Here is an 18,551-nt window from a genome sequence, read left to right on the forward strand (position 1 = left end):
TGCAAATTATACCCCATTAAAGTTAATTTTTAAAAAACCATCTGCCTTGACAGCTCTCAGCTCGTCTGATTAGACTGTCTTATATCTGGGCATCATTCAGTGATAAAATAACTTATGAATATTTTTTTTAAATAAAAGTTATTTTAACTTCAAGATGACTTCTTTAACTCTAAAGTTATCTAATAAAATAAAATAATCTATTTGACAATCCCAAGTATTCATAAGTATGTGGAAGAATAGGAGTTGTCACAAGCTGCTGGTGTGTGTCCAAGCGATCATGAGCTGGTTTTTTTTCTGAGGCCTCTCTCCTTGGCTTATAGATGGCTGTCTTCACATGGTCTTTTCCTCTGTACCCATCTATGTCCAAATTTTCTCTTCTTAAAAGGACACCAGTCATATTGGATTAGAGCCCACTCTAATGATCTCATTTTAACTTAATTACCATTTTAAAGACCATATTTTCAAATACATCACATTGTAAAGTATTAGAGGTTAGGATTTAACATATGAATTTGTGGGGAAACAATTCAACCCATAATAATCAGTCATATAATTCTATTTTAATTTTTGTATTAACTTTTAGCTATATTTCATCACACTGTTTTCCAGTGGTTTCTCTAGGAATTACAATGTGTTACCTTAATTTTCAGTCTACTTACAATTAGTCTTGTACTACTTCATGTAAAATATAGAAATATTGTAACTGTATGGGTCCACATTCTCCCATCTTTTATGCTATAATTGTTATATGTATCAATTCAACATACATTGTAACCCCAACAAGACAGTGTTATAATTTTTGTTTAAACGTCACATGCATTATAAACAAATTATAAAGGGAAAAGCAAAAACATGGTCTTCGGTATTCATCCAGCTACTTAACATTTGCAGTGGTCCTCATTCTCTTCTGAAGGCCAAGTTTTCATCTGGTATCATTTCTCTTTGTCCTGAAGAACTTCTATCAGCATATCTTGTAGTGCAGGTCTGCTGGCAAAACAAATTCTCCTAGTTTTCTTCTACCTGATAATATCCTTCATTCTTAAAGGATATTTTCACTGAATATAGAATTCTAGGTTAACAAGGTTTTTTTCCTTTTAATTCATCATTTTATTTTATTTTATATTTTATTTATTTTATTTCATTTTTTTAGGCGAGGCAACCTTGGTTGACCTCACAGATTGCAAGGATCTTGTCGGTTTGTAATCCCTTATTTTTTTATTTTTTATGCCTACAGCACTTGGTCTTCCTAGGTGGTCTTCCATCCAAGTACTAACCAGGCCCAATCCTGCTTAGCTTCCGAGATCAGACGGGATCGGGCTTGTTCAGGGTGACATGGCTGTAGACTAATTCATCATTTTAAAAATGATGTTCCACTCTCTTCTGCGCTTTGTAGTTTCTCATGGGGTGTCAAACGTTAATCAAACCATCCCCTGTATGTAACATGTTGTTTTTCTCTTGCTGCTTTCATGGTTTTCTCTTTAGGTTGACTTCAGCATGAGCATCCCATATCTGTGAATTCATGACTTTTATCAGATTTGAGATATTTTCAACCATTATTTCTTCAAATATGTTTTCTGCCTTATTTTTGCTCTCCTTTCCTTCTCCTTCTCTCTCCCACTAGATCACTTTTAAGATGTCGTTTGAGTCACCTGCAGGGTGAGGGGCAGGGAAGACTGTCAAAAATACAGATTCTTGGGCCCAACCCCAGACTTACTGAATCTATCTCTGAGACTGATTCCTAGGACTATGTGCTTTAACAAGTTCCTCATATAATTTTTATGCACGAAAAAGTTTGAAGATGACTGCACAGGATATTATAGGCTTCAAGAGCAGGACCATATCTTATTCATGGTTAGGATGTTCCTTACGTGTTCTACAGTGCCTCACACCACGCCTTGTACATAGGGTACTCAATATACATGCTGACTTGCATGTAATATTTACATGAACATATGGGATAGTTCTTTATAATTTAAAAGGCCTTTTTCACGCTAGACTTTACCTCATCAACATGTCTCAAATTGAGATGGTTATAGTTCATACCGAGTTAATTAGGACTCCTCTGGTCTCTGGTTACAGAAACACAACCCTAACTGGCTTAAACAAAACAAAGGAAATTTTTTAGCCCATGCAAATGAAAAGTCTAGAGGTCATATCAGCTTTAGTCATGGCAGAATCCAGGGCACTCACAACACATCGCTAGTAACTTTTCTCTCCCCTTCTTACCTCTTCTTTCCTTTAGGTTGGTTTTATTTATGGTCAGGCTTCTTCTCACTTTGGTAAACACTGCTGTCAAAAGTTGTGGGCTCATACTTGTCTTCCCAAAGAAAATGGAGCAACACTTCCCCAACAGCTCCAAACAAAGCCCCAGAAAGGACTCTTGTTGGCCATGCTGGATTCGTGTGCCCATTCTTGAACCAAGCACAATAGCCAGGGAGATAGAGTACTCTGATTGGCCATCCTGAGTCACATGGTCAGTCCTGAGGTAGGAGAGGTGAAATTGAAGGCCCCTATGTGGGAGGATGGAGAGGATGTTGAACACACAGAGTAAGAGAAGTCTCCTACCACAGTCTTCAACACCATGGATGTGAACTCCTGTCAGTGCCTTTCAACTGAGAAACTTTAGAATCACATTTGTGAAATGGGCCCCTTCTTACTCCAAGGAGGTTAGAGCAAATTCCATAAACCGGTCATTCCCAATCTTGGCTGTAAATCAAAATCCCGTTGGCTTGCTTCCTAAAAATACAAAAACCTGGACCCCTCCTCAGACCTAAAGAAGCAGAATCCAAGTGGGTATGACCAAGGAGGGTATATAAAATTTGACATGCAGAAAGGTAACAATTTTTCCCAGCCAGCATATGTTCCCCTTTCCTCTAGAAACCCCAGTTTTCCTTCTGAAACCCCCTTCACCAAGTTTCAGTCTCTGCAGTATGAGAGTGGGGGGATGACCCCTCTCCCAGAGGTGAGCACATGACCTAAGACTGACCAATCAGAGAATTTGGTCTTTCTGTCCACAGTGATTGGTTCAGGGATGAGCAATCGAAGTAACCTGAGCCAGTGAGCCCCAGCCCCAGAATTTTATTGGAAGTCTTAGGAAAGAGAAGTCCTCTCTTTCTATTGGAAGCCCTAGCTGTGAGTGTGATGTGAGCCTGCAGTGGCCAGGGGCTACTGCATGGCGAGGACCTACCTGAGAGTCAAGCCTTCAGTAGGCAAAATGGAGCTGAAGAAGGGAAGAGATGATTCTAGAGATTCTTGGGAGAACAGCCCAAGAATGGACCAACATTTAGAAGACCTGGAGAACTGAGAATATCAAGAGAAATGTGACCAGAGTCCTGGAAGCAACCTCCTGTAGCTTGCTCCATCTCCAGACTTGCAGTTAGGAGAGCCTCTAACCTCCTTTTAGAGAGAAGTCATGTTGCTTGGTGTTTTCTTGTTACTTATAAACAGAGGTAAGTCCTTCATGCATGTTCCAAAGCTTATTCATTCACTCGACAATTGCCCTCTCCTAGATACTGGGGATTTCAGCAATAATCAAAACACACAGACTCTCGTCTTCGTGGAGATAACGGTGTGGAGGGTGGACAGGCAATCATTAACATCTGTTTGAAACATGCATAAAATATCAGTAAAAATAACATATCAGGTGGAGAGAGTGAAAGCAGGGGTGGAGGATAAAGAGTGCCGGGGTTGTGCGTGGGATAAATAAGGTCATCAGAGAAGGCCTCGCCACCAATGTGACATCTGAGCAGAGATTCAAGGAAGTAAAGAAATGAGCAAAGTAAATATTGGGCCTAGAGAGGTGTTCCAGGCTGTGGGAACAGCCAATGCAAAGGTCCAGACATGGGAGAATTTTCTAGGAAAAGCAAGGAAGCCACCGTGGCCTAGGGAATGCGGGTGAGGGGGAGAGTGAGGAATGAATAAAGTTGGGATGTCATGGGTACCCGATCGTGGGAGAGTCTTCTGGATGCTCGTCAGGACTTTGGCTTTTCCCCTGACTGAGATGGGGCCCATGACAGGACGCCGAGCGAAGGAGGATCATGGTTTTTATGGTCTTGGGCAAAATGCTTCAGCTCTGTGGCCCTCATTTGCCACATGTGTGAAGTGAGAGTGAATCCCGCTAGGAAACACCACAGTAGTAATTGTTGCAGGTGAGATCCACTCAAAGTCTAAAATCAGTGGGTGAAAAGTTTGCAAGAAGCAGGATACTCACATAGCCTCAAAGTATCACCCCAAAGATATTTATTAATTACAAGGGGAAACCTGGTAACTTTACAGCAGACACCACCTTGATCGAGTGATCAAGGTTAACCTAACCAGTAATAAGACACACGGACATCATACAGCCCCTGATGAGATGCGCTGAGGATGCAACGTCACTTCTGGAGTGTTCTTGCCGGAGATGCACAACCTCAGTCTAATCATGAGAAAACGTCAGTCTAACCCAAAAGAAGGCATTCTCCCAAACACTGACCACGGCTTATCACAAGAGTCAAGGCCATGAAAAACGAGGCAGATGGAGAAATCGTCACAGATTGGAGGAGCCTAAGAGACATAACATCTAAATGTGGGTTTCTGGACTGGATTTGGAGACAGAAAAAGGACGTGAGTAGGAAATTTAATCAAGGTCTGTCGTTTAGTTGATAGTGTTGCACCAATGTTAATTTTTTGAGATTGAATTTGATTCTTGTACTATGATTATGTAAATTATTATCATTAGGGGAAGCTAGGAGAAGAGTATATGCAACTTTTTATACTACTGCTACAATTTTTCTGAAAGTCTGAAGTTATTTCAAAATACAAAATTTAAAATCGGGTGAGTAATAGTTCTTACAGTATAGGGATGGAATGCAGATCGAACACACAAGTCCGCAGTGCACTGCTGGATAAGGGTTCTATAAACAATAGTGATTTTTACTGCTAGCTTCTTTCCATCTGTTATCGAACACTCACATAGCGCCAACGTGCTCACCACTGCTTGATGGCTTTCTCTGTCTCCAGCCAGCCCTCCGCAGTGACTATTCTGAGTAAACAAGATTCCTCAGATCAGCCCTAAAAACCAAGAGTTTAAACAAATGCAAACTGTGCCTTCTGGCTGCCTGTATCACTCCGATTATGAAATAGAAACCAACGGCTGAATACAACACACTAACAACTCTGCCCCCACCTCCCCCAGAGGCAGATGGTACGATTTATTTGGAAAAGTCTAAGAGGAAAGAAAGAAAGCACCCATTCTCAGACTGACCTGCCAAAGTGTGGATGACAAAGGGCATGTTTGGTTTTATCCTGGATCACATTCTACCCTAAATCAGTGGTCTCCAAACTTCTGATGAGGCAAAATATTTTGCAACTACTCTCTCAATATTTATTTATCTACTTATTAAGTATATACATACACTACTGTATTCACACATTCTGTGAATGGTAAACCATACGTAAGAAAAAATGTAAAGAGGAAATGATAGAGAAGAAATAAATGATATTTCGAAAAGTTATTCAAACACATTAAAAAACTGTTGAACTCTTGTTACGTTATTATTGCTACTTGGATATTGAAAACAGTGTGACTCAATATCCTTCATTATTTTTAAATTCTTGGTTTATAATCATATGGTACAGTTTATATCAATATTTGATTTTAATGGTTGTCATAAATGAAAAAGTAACTTCATAAAAATGTCTCCTAGCTCAAAGAAAGGTATCACGTGCTATAGTTATTTTTCAAATACTTTCCATCTTCCATTTCCATATACCAATTTTGCGAAGATTTTTGTTGAAATTTGATCATTTCTATCTTCCCTAAGATTAAGCTATCGTTCTTGAAAATGAATTAAAAAGCGTTGAATCTTTACACTTTTCACCCACGAATTTAAAATCCACAAAAATGTTAGGTTGGGATGATTTTAAATTCGATCAGAAAATTGTGTTTCCAGGTCTTTCAATTGTGTACAGTTTTGAGCATTCCTATAGGTCATTTACATAATTTTCGATAATGTAAATATATCAGCAATAACCCCTTAACAGGAATATTCCAAACATCTCTTTTAATAATGCTCTCTCCATAGTCCAATTTTCTTTTAAAAAACCGACTCTTTCTCTCTCATTTTTTCAAGTGCCACCTTTACCCTGAAGGCCCTGAATAAGTGTGTGTCTGACCAAGCGCCTGGAGCGAGAGGAACGCGAACTCTGCCCTCTTCCTGTGCTTGCGTTATTCCCATCACCTTCTCCCTCAGGAATCTCTTTGGCCACTTGACCAATTCCATTCGGGAAGGCTTGGTTTAATTAAAACTAGAGTGGCCACAAGGCCCCCCTCTGGTCCTCCTGGAGGTGCCCTCTTCCTGGGTTTGGAGTCAGCGAGGCTAAGGGGATGTACACACCCACAGTCCACACTCCTCTCCCAGACCATGCACCCTGGGGTCCTGGAATTTCCTCCCAGGGTTCTGTCAGCTTCTTCCCCAGGGCTGTCCTCTCAAGAGCAGATGGCATCAGCAAGATACACACATCCTGCAGCTCCTGGGGAGGCCAAGAGGGTAGGACAGCGCTTGGACATTCAGGTTGGTCCCCTGCAAACACCTGTGCACAGAGCCCCTCATACTTACTTAAATGGAGCTAGAGGTGAAAGAAAAAAGAGGTGGGCTATGGACTGGGTAACATTCCAGCCAGAACATGGAAAAGTACAAGAACTCTAAACCTGAACCTGGCTCTCCAGGTCATCATGAAGGTATATTTGTAAAAGCAAGAGCCTAGAACATGTCTTATTTAACATTTTGGTATGTAGACAGACAATAAGTGGGCTTCCTTTTGTACAACTGACTGTCTCAAAAATTGATTAGGGCAAATTGGTGTCACTCTGCTGTATCCTCTATATGGACAGCCACCTCGGAAGGCCATTTGATGAGGCTCCTCTTTGCCTATAAAAGTGTTGGGCAACTCTAACTTGAGCTCTGATTTTGCGAGGTCTGTAGGCAGCTGCTGGCCTGCAACAAGAGAGTGGACCAAGATTTATGGTCTCCCAGTTAGAGAGTGGGAGGGAGCCAGCCTACTCAGTGAATGGTGGACTGGCGTGGAGCTGAAAGTCCCAATCTACCAAAATGAGGTGATTCTCTTTGGAAAACTGAGAAAGAGAAAAGTTCTCAGCTCCTCCCAAAACCTAAAACATTTCAAGGGCTGCTCTAATGACTGCCATCGGCAACATGAAAGACATTCCAAAAGTATGTGTGTGCGGGGGTGAAAATTTGTCTGAGAAATAGAGAGGGCACATGCAAATAATTTCAAAGTATTATTTGTTAATTTCTAAGAGGCATAGTTAATCGATTTACCTTCTACACAACACAGAGGTAAATTAATGAGTGAAAATGTGTTGTTTCCAAACCCTTAACATTGGAAGACTCTAACTCTTCCCTCTGGACGTCTCAGACACCCGAAGGGACCCGAGACTATTAACCCACAGTCTAGGGCACCACTGCCAACTGGAATATTAAGTATTAATAAATCCAAATGTTTTTCTTTCTATTTTAGGTTCAAAAGACATATTAGAAATAAAAGTTCTTATATTGTCTTTTAGGTCTCAGTGGATGATCTAGCTTACTCCACCTTGATGGCACTGCCCCAAATCATCAGTTTCAATTAGATATAACTAAAAAGCCTCAGAGCAGACTTTCTCCTAAAACGAGTACCAAGCAATTAAGATTTCTCAAAAAAAAAAAAAAAAAAAAGAAGAAAATCTAATAATACATTTTAGTCACATAATTGGAAAGAAACTGAGAGAATTTCAACTTCTAGTGATGACTATGGAGCTATAGAAGCAGGGCCACAGCAGAAAGAGAAATCACTTAGAAGTTAAAGGCTATACATTTCCAGTTAGAAAATGAATATTTCTAGGGATCTAATGCACAGCATTGTGATTACAGTTAAGAGTATTGTATTATATACTTGAAAATTGCTAAAAGAGTAGATCTTAAATGTCCTCACCATAAAAAGAAATGGCAATTATGTGATGTGATGGAGATGTGAGCTAAGGCTACAGTGGTAATCATGTTGTAGTACAGAAGTATATCAAATCAATACATTGTGCACCTTAAGCACACGCAGTGTCAAATGTCAATTGTATCTCAACAAATCGGGAGCAGGGAAGAAGTCAGCAGACGGGGATCTAGTTCAGCTCAGCCTCCACCCATGTGATCGCCTCAGTTTTCCTGTTTGTAAAACCAGAGGGTTAGAGCTGACGTTCTCCAAGTTGAAAAGCTTAGATATGCATCCAATTAAGGGCTGCAAATTCAGATGTCTACAGTGTCCAGGAAGTAAAGACCAGGTGTGAGTCGACAGGGAGTGGTGGAGACTGTGGTGAACCACTACTCGGTTCCACCAGCTGATGCCATTTAGGCAGGAATGTAAGCCTGTGTTTACACATATTCCAATTTTTCAGGAGACACCAGATGTTATATGAAAATTTCTTATTACTAATGATGGCATCTAATTTTTTAAAAAAACTTGTTTTTCGGAAACATTGTGCAAGACAAACGAAACCCACCCTGAAGTCAGTTGTTTCAGAAAACTTGCACACATAAAACTGCATTTCAACTTCACTGGCAGCATTAGCTGGAAGGGGCTCTATTTTGCTCTGTCCTAACACCCTCCATGTTTACTTCTGCTGAAGATGTTTATTTGCCTGGGAAGTGGCTCTCTAACAGAAACATTTGTTTTGACTGCCCGTGGCAGATCATCCATTTGCTGAGAGGCAAAGAACAGCCAAGCCTCTTCCACTCACAAACATTTTGTTAGGCCAGCTTAGGGAAAGCATTTTCAGATTGATTTGTTTCCCTCAGTAAAAGAGGTCAACGTTGGCTTGGGATGGGAAGATGCCGGCCTGTGCAGATGGGGGGCAAGTTTACACCCCAGGACTGCAGATTCAACACCTGATGGGGAGACCTTGATAATCAAAAGGATATCAGGTTAATTCCTATCCTCCTTGCTTCACACCATTTCATGCAAATGATCTCAGCCTAAACGCACATTTCCAAGGGACTCATTTTATATGATCCTTCAATCATTTTATATGATCCTTTGCCCTCCAAACATGCCAGAGTCACCCAGCGTTCAATTTTTAATACGATTGTACAAAAGATTATGGGAAAAAATAGAATCCAAATGATGGACTTAATTTTTTTTTATAATTAGGCAGGAATTAATTTTTCAGAATAATCGTCTAGAGGTGATTAAATTTCACATGCTCCTTAAATATGTATTTTTCCGTGCTCTGTGGCTTGAAGGGACGATTTAAAATTAGTGTATATCGTAGGTTGTGAATCATAAATAAAAATTCTAGCAGTAAAGCTTTGTCATCTTTGCTACAGAACTCCATTTTGCAAATAAAATTCTACTTTCCTGATAAATCCCCTTTCCTCCCCCAGTACTCCACCGTCTAAATAATTTTATCAATGGAAAGATAGAGGATTATTGTTTTTTTTTGTTTTTTTTTTAATAATTGCAACTTAAAGATGTCGTGATGGGCAGAATTCTAAGGTGGTCCCCACAATCTCTACCCACTGGTGTTAATGCCCTGTAGAATTCCCTGCCTTAGCTGGGGTGGGGGGCACTTGTGACTTGCTTCTAGCTAGTAGAATATGGCGAAGGTGATGGCATGTCGCTCCCTTAATTAGGTTACATTATATGGCCAAGGTGAAGGGAATCATTCCCATGATTATTTATCTATATATCTATGTATCTAATTTATATGTGTATATGTGTATATAATATATAACATAATCTATATAATTTGTATAATTTATATATTTGTATATTCACTTTATATATACATATCACAGGAATTTTATACATAAAATACGTATAGAAAGATTTTATATACACAGGTATGTCTTACTAGCATGCACTAGAGTAAGAGAGATTCTAGCCTATAAGAAGTATGAACTGCCTATGGTGAGGGTGAACTCCTATGGTGAGTATGAGCTTCTCTTGGTGAGTCGAACTGTTTATGGCGAGGAGCACGTGGCAAGAAACTGCAGGCAGCCTCTGGGATCTGAGAGTGGCCTCCAGTTAATGGCCTTTAAGGAGCTGAGCCCTGTCATACAGCCACAAGGATATGAATTGTGCCCACAACCTGAATGAGCTTGGGAGTGGGTCCTCCAGATTAAAAAGCAGCCTGGCCAGACCTTGACTGCAGCTTGCTGAGAACTTGTGCAGAAGACCCAGTGAAGCCGTGCCTGGACTTCTGACCCACAGGAACTGTGAGCTAGTAAACATGTGTTGTTTTAAGCCATTTAGTTTGTGCTCATTTGTTACACAGCAATAAAAACTATACAAAATTCATTTGCGAGGACTTTTGCAAAATGTCATGGACTTTTAATGCTGAGAGAGACTTTAGTCCACTCCTTTCATTTTACAAAGGGGCGAAAGAGAATCAGAGATGGGAAGGCACAGAGCAAGTTAGTGATAAAGCCAGGAACCTGGAATCCTGCCTCCTGGGAACTCGATTTTGTCAAAAATCACTTGCCTAAAAATTGAATAGTCATCATTAAAAATCAAAGAATACCCCTTTCACACTTCCTTTAAAGCCGATCCCCTTCCCTTTAAGTCATCACTGGTATCAGCTTTATGTATTTGTTTCCACGAAAAGAGGTGAAGAGAGGGAGGAGGAGAAAGGGATGTGTTTTGCTGGATTTTTTTTTTACTTAAATGGGACCATATTTTACAACTTGTTTTGTAATTCCTTTTCATTTAATGATATATCCTGGGAAGTTTTATAAACATACACCTCTACTTTGTTCTTTAAAGCTGCCACATAGAGCGTTTGTACCGTAATTTATTTAACCAATTCCCTATCGGTTTAACTGGTTTCTATTTTTTTGCTATTATAATATGTTGGTGAAAATCCTTATATATGTGCTGCTTTGTGGCGCTACATGACTCTTTTTCTAAAATAAATTTATAGAAGTTGAATTTCTGGGCTGAAAGTTATGCACACTTTAAATTTACATGAACATATAGAAACTTAAAACAAAAGAACATAAATATTACCTAAATTTAGAATATAATATATACATATATAAAAATATTTTTACTGTTGAACTTTCTTCTAAAAAAGCTGAATAATTTCTGTTTCTCCCAATACTTTATGAACATATCCATTTCTTCACAATTTCACTCAAATTGGTGGTTACTAATCTTTTTCATGTTTATCAATCTGCAGGTACAAAAGGATATTTCAGTGTGTTTTATTTTGTATATTTCTGATTTTTAATGAAGTTGAGCATACTTTTTAATGTTTATTGATCATTTCTATTTCATAGTTTATTCATTATTATTAACAAATTATTATTAATTTTATTTTTATATATTCTATATACTTTATATATTTAAATATTATTTTAATAATGATATTTATTATTATTATTATTAATTATTATTAATACTCATACTCTTTATTCACTATCATACTGGGTCGTTTGTCTTTTTCTTCCTAATTTGTAGGAACTCTTGACAAATGTCTTCTGAACTACTAACAATTTATCTGTTTTACATACAGCGAATGTTTTTTCTAAACTGTCTTTTAATTTAGAATTTATTTTGATGTCTAAAGAGAGATAAGAATTAACCTTCCCCAGTGAAGAACCATTTGTTCCAACAGAGTAATCCGAGCCTTCCTCATTGAGCAAGACAAATTTGCATAAGTATGTGTTCGTGCGGAGACTTCATATTCTATTACATTGATCTATTTGTCTCGCTATGCCAACAGTTTTCGATTTTGATTATTATTACTTCACTATCTGTTTTGCTATCTGGCAAGGCAATTTGTTATTCATTTTCAAGATATTCTAACTAGACATTTCCTCTTTCAGATGAATTATAGAATCACCTATGACACTCAAAAAATAGTGATGTGTCTATGCGCGTGCGTATACGCTTCCGTATATATGCGTCTGCACGTGTGCACATCTGTATGTGTGTAAGGGTCTGTATGTATATGTGTATATAGCTCTGTCCACTGAGGGGATCTGAGAGCAGAGATACAATGGTAACACCAGACACACTTAGCACTTAGATCTTTGTTTTTAAAAATTGTTTTCCACTAAAAGGAACCAGAGATTTTTGGAGACCTGGCTAATTTCAAGACTGGGTCAAGACAAGTAGAAGATGAACCTAAACATCTGTTTTGACAGAAAGGAAGGAAATGCTCAAAGAATGAATGGGGCGCGTCAAATGGACACAAGAGCCAGCATGAAGAGGCTCCCATTGGCCCTGTCTGGGAAAGTGTGACATCAAAATAAATGGCATAGTAATGGATTACACCCACTGAATAAAGTAGTACCAATAAATAAGTTAATAAATTGAAAGATTTATGAAGAACAGGATATGTACATAGTCTCAAAGTATATCCCCACAAAATAGTCACTAATTACAAAGGAAAAAGGTAACTTGATAGTGGAGAAGCCTGGTAGACATTGCCCTAATTATTAGAGTTAATATCACCATTAATGGGACAAATTGAAAACATTAGATATAAAGAACACATCATCGCTTCTATGGTATTCTTGCTGAAGATGCATAACCTATTTCTAATCATGAGAAAACATATTCATCTAAATGAGGGACATTCTGCACATATTATATACATGTATATAATATACTATATATTGGAATAAACAATTATTTTCTTTTAAAATACACATTCGATATGTTTTCTTTTTTAAGATAGAAATCCTTCCAGATCTTTGTAATATATACAAATACTTCCAGAAAGTTTCCTGATTATTTACAAGTATGTGTGTATAACACATATATTTTTAAATATGTTAATTCTATCACTCATACTGTTTATGACATTCTACAAACTACATTTGCCATACATATAGATTCACCTCTTCTTTAAGTATTCTCAAATATGGATACACCAGATCATAATAGCTATTTCTCTTTGATTGTCATCTGTTTCCATCTTTTTACTCTTATAAACAAAGCTTAATGATCATCCTGTACATGCTCATAGTAGATTACTTTACGTGTTTCTCTAGAGAGAAGATGGTCAATAAAATTCCTGGGTCACACTTTACATTTTAATGGCTATTTCCAAATTTCCCTCTTAAGCGGTCACCAATTTAAGCTTACAGGGAATATTCACAAGAGAAATCACAATACACACAAAACTCAATGACCTGTCTAGTTTAATGTTGAATGCGGCTGAGACTGACAGCTATCACTCAGTATCTGTCATCCCTTCCCACTGTAGTAATACGTTATTGAGCTTGGCACTGTCTATCTGCCTAAAGTCTACGTTTCCCAAGCTCCCATGCAGCTAAGCATGGCCGTATCATTAAAGTCTGGTCAATAGAATGTGAATGGAGGTGACATGTTCAACTTCTGGACAGTTCCTTTAGGAGAAATGAGTGAGCCCTACAGCTCGTTTCCCCAGCCCCACTGGCTGTAATGAAGATGTGATGACTGGAGTTAGGGCAGCCACCTTGGACTGAAAAAAAAGGAAGCCACTTGTTGATGACGGCAGAGCAATAAAACAGAAGGACTTTAGATCCCAGATGATTGTGGAGCCACCAAACCTGCCATCAAGTGCCTACCCAGACTTTTAAGTGAGAAAAAAATATCAAATAAAAGCCACTTTGGGGAGATGTCTGTCACTGCAGCCAAACTGATATCCTAAATAATCCGGTCACTGAATGCTGAAAGAAAATTATCTGGTAAGTGAAGAAATCATCTCAAATTGAGATCATAAAAAGATTATTTTATTTGACCTTCCCTGTATTTCTGCGAGGAAGCAAGTTTCTATGTTGGTATTGAACTGCCATCAATGTTGTAAATTATTAAAAATGCTTATTATAAGATTATTTTATTCCCCTTGGGAATTTGTCTACACTGTTGGAGAGGGCAGGCCAAAGGATTCAGCTCTGCTGAAGGAACCAGGAAAAAATGCTGTCCAAACCAACTGGGGTTTTGGCAATGAATGCACATTTGTTCACCAGTTCAGCATTTGTCTAGATTCCACTGTTTTGAAAAATTAAGTGGTTCAGTATTTTAAGTTTGTTTCTAAGCCCAGTGTAATGAATGACCTTTCTTCTCCTTAGGTCACTGAAAAGAATTTTCTTGTGTTTGTGGCTAATTCCTCAATGGCGGAGGCCCAAATAAGGGGACAGGAGAGACGCTTAGGTCAAAAATAAATATGGAATGAGAGAAGGATCCTGGATTTCCTGTGCTCATTCCATTTTCAATCATCCATACTGTTATATGTGAGTCTGAGTGAGTTTTGTATACAGAATACAGAATGAATTACTAAAATTACAATTTACTAAACCTAGTTTTCCCCCTTCAGTTTTTAAGTTTCCTTTTCAAATCTATCGTTCGATTTCTAAGAACAGAAGAACAAAAATCAGCCATTGTTTTTAAGGAAGTCATTGATTAATATTTGGTCTCATTGATAAACTTAGTTAATTATATGCTTTCAAACATTTTAAACTGCACTTCTAAATTTGATATTTCAGATTTTCCTTGCGAGTGCTTCACATTTCTACTTATTCAATCAGCCCAACATTTCTACTTATTCAATCATTCTTTTGAATCTAATAAATCACACTTATGCAGCAAACCTTAACTTCTCTTTAGCATTCCAATGATTGCATATAAACTTAGTAAGACTTTAGTTTAAAAATTGCATGTTTAAGCAATGATTCAATTACATTTTAAATTATAATCAACTAGTCTGGCCAACGAGTTACCTGAATAGTCCTATGTCTCTTAAACATAAATCTCTTAAAGTATGCAAATTACTAAATATGAACAGATTCTTTCTCTTAAAAATGTATTAATATGATGATTTTGGCCCTGTCAAATATTTTGAGTTTATTTCTGAATCTTATCTCAGTTAAAATATGCTAACTAATAAAATTACTTTCCTACTTTGGACATTTCTGTAATTAACTCTAAATATTCCTGGGGTTTAAGGATGCTTGCCTTCTAGGGAGATGATTATCTACAGGTAGCTGAGGTTGCTTTCAATTAGACTGGGGTCCATGGATCGAATTCAGGGGTCTGTAAACTCAGATTTAAAAAATCTATTTTCACTTCTAATAGATTTAAAAAATAGATTTAAAAAATCTATTTTCACTTCTAACTGAAATTTAGCATTTCTTTCAAATATGAACGTGGCAGCAAACCACAGTAGCATTAGCAGGACCCGCGACTCTATCACCAATAGAAATCCCAGGCGTTATCATGTCACCTTAAGGTTGTTGCAAATACTTTGAAATACCTCAGCACTGCTTCCAAATTATGGAAGTTATTAGGTCTGCCGCTAGATCTTATTTATTTAATGCATTAATAAAGAAACTCATAAAACAATATTTTAATGTTTTTATTGCAGTACAATTGAAAAAAACCCATAACTATTTCATTTGTACTTTGTCTTCATTCAACTACTATTATTGAGTGCCAACCTGTGTACCAGGCACTGTTCCAGGCACTGGGGATACAGCTATGAGCAAAACAGTCAAGTCTCTGCTGATATTCTGGTGGGAGAGACAAACAGTGAACAGATAAATCGGTAAATATGTGATGTAGTGTGTGGAGTGATAAATGCATGTGCTAGCTAAGGACAGCGTAACAAGGATGCTATTTTGGACAGAGTGTGTGTGTAGGGGGGCTCCTCTCTGATGTAGAGACATTTGAGCAGGGACCTGAATGAAGTGAAGGTGAAAACCACAGGACTGTGTCACGGTGGGGTGGTGCAGGCCAAGGCAACAGCATGTATGGGTGTCACGAAATTTTCTCTCCATAGGGAAATAAGCATCTCCCACTGAACATTGGGTGATCCTGAAATTCTGATGCTCTGCCTGAAAATATACCCGAGTTGCTTTCTTGCGATTTTAAATGAAAAAAATGATAACGAATGACATGTCAACCCAAGCACTAAAATAAATTTCAAAAATGGAACTAAACTCTTAAAATGCTTACCAAGTATCAAGCTAGCTTGTTAGGATATAAAATGCTAAAAGCCTGGTTTCCGAATCACCAAATGATTACTAAAGTTTTCAACAAGCAGTTGACGAGTATGTGATGACACGGCTACATCCGTTTGCACATCTCCTTCTTTCCTTCTTGGTGCATGCTTCGGAACGTGGTTCAGATGTTCTCTCAACAGCAGTTGTAAACTTACTTTCCTTGTGTGTGATTTCGATAGAAATGTTATATTGAGTTTTCGGGATATAAATATAAATTTTTCTTTATAAACACTGGTCTGAAATTGTGAGAAACGTGCCTTCTATGAAGGTTGGGTATTAAAGACAAAAAGATGGTCTGTTGGGAAACTTTTTACTAAGAAAATGTTCAATGTTTGCTTCATTTGTGTTCTTGGGTTAGAGAGGATATGAGATATACATATGGTGGATGATTATATATGGCTATATGTGTGATATATAATAAAAATTTCCTTTTTCTTGGGTGAAGGGTATTTCATATTTCAGGTGTTAGCAAAAAGCCTGACGCCCACGTCTACATTGTATGACATATTACTTCATCTGTAAGGATTCATGGGAAAACTTCTCTCCTGGACCAATATTAGGAAAAGTTCTAATTTGTTCCAGTAGTTCTATTTGTTTCTATCATATGGGCATTAGGAATCATAAACACAGTGAAGCACTTTGAAATCTATGGCTTTCAATCTTGGCTTTGCAGAGTTTGGGGGGTTCCTTCAAGACCCTCTACAACTACCTTCAGGAGAAAGGTGTGATGCATGAGGTTGGGCCTAGGATCCTTTACTTTCTTTTTCTCATACTGAGCTTCTGTGATTTTTTTCTTCTTAATTCATCTATAAAAATAAAGAACACTTCAAGAATTTGCATGTCATCCTTGCGCAGGGGCCATGCTGATATTTTCTGTATTATTCCAATTTTAGTATAGGTGCTGCTGATGTGAGCACAACATGGTTACTTTTGAATGAAAGAAAGTTGAAAGCCATTGATATAATTGATTACATTTTCCTCTTTGCATTGGCTGCCAGGAAGCTCAGCATCTGAGTCTCAGTCTATCACTGATAAGTGTTCAGTACACTCTAGCTTACATTTTGTATGCAAACCTCACCCTTAACTTTCATTTCTTTTTCTCCCCATGTTTCCCTTTACTGGTTTTTTTTTTTTGTTTTTTGGTTTTTTTTTGTATCTTTTTTCTGTTGTGATATATATGTTTTCATATGCTGCCTTAAATCCTTTTTTGGAATGAGCCAAGGTTGAAATAAATGCATTAAAAAAATCGAGTACTTTTTCTATAGAGGAGATCTTTGCAGGTGGGATAGGAATGTGTATAGAAATAAGGCATGATTTGGCATGGAGAATACACATGTGTGTTTGTAGGATATGTATATACATGTTGGACACATTGTGAAGTTTGTAGTTTTCAAGGTTGGCTGGTTTCTGGCTTCAGAGGACACTCGCTTGGAGGACTCTGGGGGCAGAGGGAGTATTTTATTCCAGGGTAGGCGTGCCTGTGGTCTACACTCCAAAGAATCTGCTTTATGGTTTAGCATTTTCAGATTTTGTCTGGGCTTATTATGCTAGTCATTATAAAATGAATCCAAATGCTTAAGAAGAAATCAAGGGAAAGAAAGGGACAGAAAGGGGGCACTCCTGCATAGGAAGGCGGCTGGCTTTTAAGCGGTCTTGAATATGAATGGGAGTCTTAAATCCTGTCTCAGCTTCTACTTTATCTGCTGTGAATCTGACATCAAGTCCTTATCCTCCCAAAGACAGGGCTTCTCACCCTCTGCTGCACATGAAATCACCAGGGGAGCTTTAAAAAATACTGATGCCTCAGTCTCTCCCCCAGAGTCTGGTTTAATTGGTCTGGGGTGGGGCCTCAGCATGGGGATTTTTAAAAGCTTCCCTGGAGAGTCTAATGTACAGCTGAGGTTGAGAACCACTGCCCTAAGAGAAGGGAAAAAATAAAATTAATAAGCACCTGCCTCCTGTTGATCTCTCAGAGGGTTGTGGGGTGTGGCTGTGATGTATGAGATAATGGGCCAGATTCTGGTGAAGAAGTAAATGGCTGGAAGGAAACGGATTAACCCTTTGTGTTCCATAGAGTACCCTTAGTTAATAAGCATTCTTCAACATTTTCCCAAGGATCTGCAAGAAGAAAGACATTTCACATCCTGACCCTGTACACACACACACACACACACACACACACACACACACACTCATTGCATGAAATTCACTTGGTATTTTTTATTTCTATCTATTCTAGTCTATTCCATTCTATTCCTTTAGGGGAAAAAAAAAATTCTGCTTACCACTGTTTAAACAACATCGTATTAAGGCTCATGAGCCAAGATAAATTAAACACCTCTGGAGAGCATTAAGACACTCAGTTGATAATGACTTGGAGCTTCTTGCAAAGATGTGATGAAAAGTGAAGTTGTGTGTGCAGTAATAATATTCGTTGAGCAATTGCTAGTGCCAGTGACAGTCATAGTAGAAAGTGTTTTATGAGCATGATCTCAGTGAATTGTCACAATAACAATAATACAGTATGGGTACTAT

At 38.1% G+C, this 18,551-nt stretch overlaps 1 non-coding gene and 1 pseudogene across 1 annotated transcript; both read right to left on the reverse strand.

The window, feature by feature from the left end:
- Positions 1-1,225: 1,225 nt before the first annotated feature.
- On the reverse strand, positions 1,226-1,344 carry LOC120603990 (uncharacterized; annotated as a pseudogene).
- A 15,482-nt stretch (positions 1,345-16,826) lies between these two features.
- Positions 16,827-16,933, reverse strand: LOC120604246 (U6 spliceosomal RNA). Its single transcript, XR_005653279.1, has one exon. It is a non-coding gene; the product is annotated as a U6 spliceosomal RNA (small nuclear RNA).
- Between the last annotated feature and the right edge of the window lie 1,618 nt (positions 16,934-18,551).

The sequence above is a fragment of the Pteropus medius genome, unplaced genomic scaffold, assembly GCF_902729225.1.
Source record: "Pteropus medius unplaced genomic scaffold, Ma_sr-lr_union100, whole genome shotgun sequence".
NCBI lineage: Eukaryota > Metazoa > Chordata > Mammalia > Chiroptera > Pteropodidae > Pteropus > Pteropus medius.